The sequence below is a fragment of the Halichoeres trimaculatus genome, unplaced genomic scaffold (assembly GCF_033239565.1).
Source record: "Halichoeres trimaculatus isolate MK-OKI-2021-1 unplaced genomic scaffold, fHalTri1.1 fHalTri1_scaffold_2, whole genome shotgun sequence".
In the NCBI taxonomy this organism is placed as follows: Eukaryota; Metazoa; Chordata; class Actinopteri; order Labriformes; family Labridae; genus Halichoeres; species Halichoeres trimaculatus.
The window spans coordinates 4,770,169-4,777,500 of NW_027437180.1; positions in this window are offsets into that span (position 1 = coordinate 4,770,169).

Consider the following 7,332-nt stretch of genomic DNA (forward strand, 5'->3'; position numbering starts at 1 on the left):
AGCATAGTAGCTACTAACTCCAAAAACACTGGTTGTGCTGTAACGGACAAAACTTTTCAGAGGTTGCCTCTTTTGTGTAGTTTTGTTTCTGATAACTGACAAGAGAACAACTGTATATTTTTATGCTGATAACATGTTGAATTTAGTGTTTAAAACGCTAACTCATCTGAATGAATGGAGGTAATTGCTGCCTCTGCATCTTTATGATGACATTGTTAGATTTTTAGGTTTTTTTGGCGTATTGCATTATATACTGAATGTTTTTGTGTAACCATGATGAAGTTAAAGTAGTTTGCATAATGTTTCGTATACTTTATTAGCCTCACAGGAGTTTAACAGCAGTTTCTTATAAAGCCATGTGTGCAAGCCTTTCTCTGGGTCGCCAAGGCCAGCATACTGATTAGAGGTGCAGCACTCCCCACAGCTGCAGTGACCTTATCACCCATGAGCTCAGGCCCACTCCCCCCCACCCACCCCCCACCTTCTATTTTTCTTTACTTTCCTCATCTGATAATTTAGGTACGCATCTGACACACACGAACAAACACATATATTACCACACACCTGGGAGGGAACATGTGAGAAGGTTGGCACTCACATGTTCATTATTTGGCCAATAGTAGATGGTTGTGTAGAAGACCAACATTGTGTGTATTAAATATTGAGTGTGTATTCCAGAAGCACAAGTGGGAAGCTTAATCTTTGTTGACTGCTCTTTCTGTCCGGGGACTCCAGAGTGAGCTTCTGCCAGAGAGCATCCTGTGCTGATCCTTTACATGTGATGATAAATAAATGGTTAAGCTGAGACCTGAAGATTCTCCAGTTTTCTTTTAAGGGGTACCAATATCAAAGAAACCAGGTCTAACAACAAAGACTGAAAATCTCTATAGATCTACCAAAAGCAGCTTCTAGACAAGACAGCTATAGCGCCACCTACAGGCCTGGCATGCTTACTACAGTGTTTTCAGTACCTCAGTGTTTCTGTGTAAATGCAGATTTTTTCACTGTGTTTTAGCGTTTTCAGATGAAAACATTGTCGTGAAATGGGGCCTTAACTTAAGCCACCAGTAACTAAAGTTGACTGTGCTTAACTAAGGCACGATACAACGCCAGATAATCATAGTTGAGCAGCTTGTTTGCAGTTTACTGTTACAGTTGTTGACAAGAATCATTCATCACTGATATCCTGTTAGATATCACTAAGTTGGTTTCACTGTGCAGACGAAGGAGGTCAGTTATTGGGATGCCACATGCTAAAGGGTCTGTATCCAACAGATTCATCCTTTAGCTTAGTCAGTCCAGTTATCACATGGAGTGTAACAGCAAAGTGTGTGGAGCTGGATGAAAAACCACTCATCAGCTCAGCATGTTCAGCGCCCCCTGGTCTCCCCTGAACTCATCATCTTTTTGATTATAGTGAAGAAACACATAACTGCAGACACACTCTTCCTGAAAACAAACCTTACACCCTATCTCCCTTTATCACAGCTTCAGCCCATTATCTCTCATCAATTAGTATTCAGACTCTTCCATTAGCTCCTATGTCAGCCAGACAGAGCACATTCAGGCTCTGTGTCGCCAAACTGGCACCGCATTCAAGAGTGATGGTCTGAGCATTAATACATGAACCCACTCCTATAAATGGATGGATTTATTACTTTTCTCCTGCATTCTGCTGCCTATAATGTCAGCTCTCCCTCATCTTCCATCCATATCCTCACCCCGAGTCATCAGACCCCTCTCCTCATACCCTGCATCCCACCCTGCATCCGTCTGCTTCCCTTTCATCTTTTATTTTTAACCAGCAGGCATGCCTCATGGGTGACGCAGATGGGTACGTAATACGGACACAGCAAACTGAAGAGGAAAGGCCGGGGCTGCAGCCGGAGACAGGCAGTTGGGAGATAAACGAGGAGGGATAGAGATGATGGAAAAGGAGACAGAAAAACAAAAAAAAGGGCAAAACTCACAGCCAAACTGCTTCTTTTAACTTGTCACCTGAAACCAACACTCTTTCTCAGCCAGGAGCATTTCTAAACTCAGCCGGTGCAAACCTTGTGTAAACAAAAAAAACATAATCAGTTGCTTTATTCCCATTTCTGCCATCTCCCTTCCAAACCTATCTATCTCCCTGAAAACCCAGCACGCCCACTCTCTTGTCTGAGCAGAGGGAAGAAGAGTTACATATCAATCTTACATCATCCCGCTGTCAGCCCGAGACTCTTCATTGAGGCACTGAATAAGAATCAACACAGCATGAAGATCGCCAACTGTCAGTTTGAGCTGTCTGAGACTTTCCAGTTAGTTTGCATATGCAAGAGGCTGCAAATGTCTGCTAATGAATTTTCTTGTTCATTTGTGTGTCTGCAGGGTACATATTGATGAAAAGAAGGTCTTCAGAGCTAGACCAAAGAGAAAGTTTTCCTCCATGTGGCGCAACAACTTTCCCTTTTTCCTCAGACTCGTAATAATGAGCGAACATTACTCACAATTGAACAATGAGGCCAAAAATATTCCTCCACGCCTACTCAACATACGTTCACAATCTGTTCCCAAACTTATACATCACAGTCCCTGCATGTAACAATGGCAGGATCCAAACTACAGACGGTTGTAATGATGAATCAGGCTTCATGTAGGACTATGTTATTCAAAGATGGTAATATAATTAGAAGTGATGACACACAGATCCAAGGAAAATCTGTGGCTCTGATTGAAATACACGCCTTGTGCATGAGGCGTGTATGGAAGGGGCTTTTTTCTTTCTCCTTGTGATTCCAAATAAATACTTCTAGAGAAACATCTTGTGTACTAATGAAGGGTTGATGATGACTTTAGCTGGATAAGCAAAAGACCAAACATGACATTAAAAGCAACTGCAGAAGTTGGATGAAGCAGACGTAAGAAAATAAAAGAGAATTTGTTACAAATTAATACAGATAAATACAAATGTCAGCTAAAGACTGTATCATACATGGACTTAGTGACAGTGACGTCACCTATCTATGTCTGAAGAGGAGTTTTTAACCATAAAGGGCCATATTGAAAACCAAAGGTTTAGAGGCAGGCCTTTAGCCTTTAGCAGCCACAGGGTGTCCACCTGTCAGTCAAGTCAGCCGTGCCTTGAATGGGCAAAACTCATAAGTTTAATAACTTAAAGTTTAACTAGTAATTGAAATACTCAACCCTGTATGGTGTGTGTCAGTCAAGACATGATCTGTTCAAACAACAGCTGTTTTTGAATCAGGCTGTAAACATGTTGATTAATGCTGTAAAACCTGGCTTGTTTGGCTTGGGGTGTATTTGAGTTTTGGGGCTCTAATTTCGTGGCGCAGTGCAGGGGGCGCAAACCTGGTGCACCCCGCGCAGTGTTAACTTCGTGCGGCCAACCGCTGTGCGCAGCCAATTTGACAATTTGGTAGACCGTCTACTCAGAGATGGGGAGGTGTCATGTTGGCGCAGTGACAATTTTGTGCCAAAAACATTGCAGAAACTGTGCTGAAAGCTCGCCAGCTCTAACCTGGTCTATTCTCGGTGCAAAGCAGAGCGCACCCTCCACAGCTATAATTTGGTGACAGGCGCACATGTGCGCACATGTCATCAAAGCCTCAAAGGCAGGTTTCCAGAGTGTCAGGCACATTTTAATGCAATAAACAATCACAGTAATCACTATTTAATATAACTGTCTGAACCAGCATATACATTTATATCTATATTTACTGTCCCGTCACATCTGATGTCAGATTAAAGCCGTTTGTCATAATGGAAAGTTAACCTGACGGCAGCTGGAAGTTTGATGCACATCTTACAATTAAACAATAAACAGCCTTAACATCTGATACTGAGTATATATCTGGCTTCTCTCATTTCATTTAATTAAAAGAAAAGAGGGAGAGAAAAGACGAAGAAAAAAAGAAACAAAATAAATGTATGTCACTCAGGATTTACCTGTGATTTCCCATATTTCTCTGTTTTAGTCTTTATTTTTAACATGGTCTAAAAAGACGGAGTACATTATTGTAAGGAGGATGAGGTGGAGACACCAGGAGAGTATACAGCATATCACCAAAGGTTCTGCTATTTGGCGATGACAAACCAGGAGTGCAGGTGGATCAAAAGTATTCTGAATGGATAAGCCAGCTGTGTAACTGTCTCTTCATTTTATACTCCTATTAATGACAAAGGAACAGTTTACATCTGTCCCGAGAGATGGCCCACACAGCGGGGCTCTTCGTGTCCTCCGATGTGCCCCGCTGTCCATTCTCCTGCTGCAGGGACAGTGGCTCTAACCGTCTTCACTATCGGGTCTTTCCAGCACACTTTCCGCGGTGTTGGGGATTAGTCAGACCAATCAGACGCTGCACCTCTGCCGCAGCGCATTGAAAGGCGAGGAGAGGCGCTCATTTGATTGGTGAAAACAGCGCTCAGCTGTGTTAAACCCACTCACGGCTTTTCTCCTCCCTCTCTACCATTTGGGCGGAGGGAGGCGTGGACGCGCAGCTCTGCGCTCATCTGCGCCTGGACTGCGCCTCTCTTGGCACTGCAGGAAACTTGCAAAGTGCGCCGGTCACGCCCTGTCCTCACGGTGAAGGCCGGCGCAGGGCAGGTGCGCCTGCGCTTGCGCCTGGTCTTCGAAATTAGAGCCCTTGGTGTTTCTACAGACAGCCTCAAGTGGACTCATGAAGAACTGCAGTTACTCCATTACATAGGCTCATTTTTCCCAGACCAGAGGTTGCTGTTTGATATAAACACTCTGACAAACAGAAAAAAAAAAAAAAAAAAGATAGAGCAAATAATTATAACGTAAAAAGATAAACATGTTGAAAAGACAGTTTTACCTTCTACAATTTTAGTCTCTGAAATAAAATCTCTAATGTTGAGGATGTGTGGTCCTCCTTTTTATAAAACAGAAAAATGAACAAACCATCAAATGTATTTGATGGTTTGTTCATTTTAAAACTTTAAACTGGATTCAATAACATGTAAAAAAAAAAAAAAAAAATCCCCCCTGGGGATCAATAAAGTTTAATCTCATCTTAACTTATTGTATCTTATCTTATCTTATCTTATCTTTTCTTATCTAATCCTAATGGGTTTTTTTTCTTCAACTGTGTTCCCCATTTATTTTGAAATCCTGGCTTCCAGTGTGTCCTTGTCCTTGAGTTTTCCTGCTGTTCCCATCTTTTCTCACACCCGTGTTTATTCACCCTCTTTGTATTAAGTGCTTGTTTCATTTTTTTGTTAGTTATTTGCATCACTTCACCCTGCATCAATTTGTCTCTGCCTCCTGTGATTAACCCTGTGGCTCTCTCCTCACAGTCGTGATTAATTTGTGCATTCCTTTGTCTGCACTCGGGTCCTTGTACATTTTTCTGTAATGCCAACCTTGACAGTACAAATTGACCAGAAAAGATCCAGCAGATTATTTTGTAAGTTTGGACCAAAATACATGCAAAAAAAATGTAGGTATGCTTCTGTCAGTGTTGGGGGTTCAAATATAGACTGTATAATACATGAATGTTGTCTCCATGGAGTCACTCATCCATTTCTGAATCAGAATTTCAAAGCAAATCATCAACATAACAGGGGCCATATCAGAAATGGGGCCAGTTTCTGAGCCCCCTCAAAACAGCTATACACTGAAAACCCGGATAAGATGAGTTTACTTGTAAAATTCTTGTAAACCGGTCGCATTAAAAAACTAAGCAATGAAATATGAAATAAGTTAATTTAACTCAACATCTTAAGTGGTTACCATTATTATGGAAAACCATTCTACTGATTGTCTTTAATCAAATAAACCTGATGCTAATGTGTTCAAAAAATATTAGGTAATGTTAAAAAACTGTTGCATATCAGTGTAAAACATAAATTGACCTTACTCGAAACTGAAAGATGTGATATCAATACATTTGCCTTATGAATTAAGTAAATGAAATAATGAAAAAATGAAGTAGAGCTGAACAACTAAATTGAATAACATTTTAAAGTACAGCTGGGTTGCATATCCACAGCTTTTCCTCCTCACTCATAGTTACAAACGCCGCCAGAACAAAAATCTGCTCTGATTTCATATCTTTAGTTACTATGAGTGAGGAGAGAAGGCAGTCGATATCAGACCCAGCTGTTGTACAGTGAAATATTGTTAAGGGCACAGGTTGTCTGAGCCTGATGGCACTGACTGGTGGTCTGTGCTCCATGGCTCCTGTACCTGTTGACTTTTGCAGTGTGTGCCCAATGGTTAATACATTAATGAATGATACTACGAGGTGTTTCATACTTAAGTGCGCTGTAAAAAATGTGATAAGTGAGTTTACTTAAAAGTCCAACTACTTCTTTTTTAGTTGTAGCAACACAGAATTTCAAGTTGATATGATCCACAAAAATACATTGGAAACTTTAACTTAAAAATATTGAGTTGCACCAACTTAAATAATTTGCTTCAATTGGTCACACCTAAATAAATTAAGTTATTTGAAATGAAATTAACAAGTTCATTTAACACAACTAAATATGTCAAATAAACAAAATATTTCAATTCTTCTCAAATCAACATTTTGTATCAGTCCAACTTAAAGTTTTCAGTTATTTCAAGTCAATAATCTGCAACCCCAAAAGGAAAACCGTGGATGAGGAGGGAACGCTGTGGATATGAGTCCCTGCTGCATATTAAGATACCACGCAGGGACAGTGTGTCTGTGCTCCATGGCATGGACCACCTGTCTGTGGTCCACTGTGCTAACTGGCTGTCTGTACTCCACAGCAAAGGCTGCCTGGCTGCGCTCCATGGCACAGTCTGCTTGTCCTGGCTGCCTGGTCGCCTGTGCGTCATGGCAGCGAGGAATCCAATCAAAATACTCTCTCAGTAATGGTAGTTTAAATATAACTCAGGACAAAACCCAGTTTGTCATTTCTGATCATAATCTTAGCCCATCAACACATCCTATTTATAAACATATAAAACATTAAACACGCTAAAGGAACACAGTCCATGCCACAGGGCACAGACAGCTGGTCCATGCCATGTGGAGCGCAGAAAGCCTGTGCTTTTGGCAGGTTAACATCTTAATGTACAGCAGGGTCTAATATCCGCTGCATTCCCTGCTCACTCACGGTTTGAAATGAGTCAATTCAAAGTAGAGATAAATTAAACTCAACTTGACTATTAGTCATATTCACTAACCTTTTTAGAGCAATTGTTTTCCTAGATTCTTTTAAGTAAGCTCAACTTGTCACATTTTTACAGTGCAATGAAGTATAAAAACACCTTGTCAGATTTTACTTTGAGGTTTTACAAATTATTGAGTTGAAACAACTGAAAACCTTAAGTTG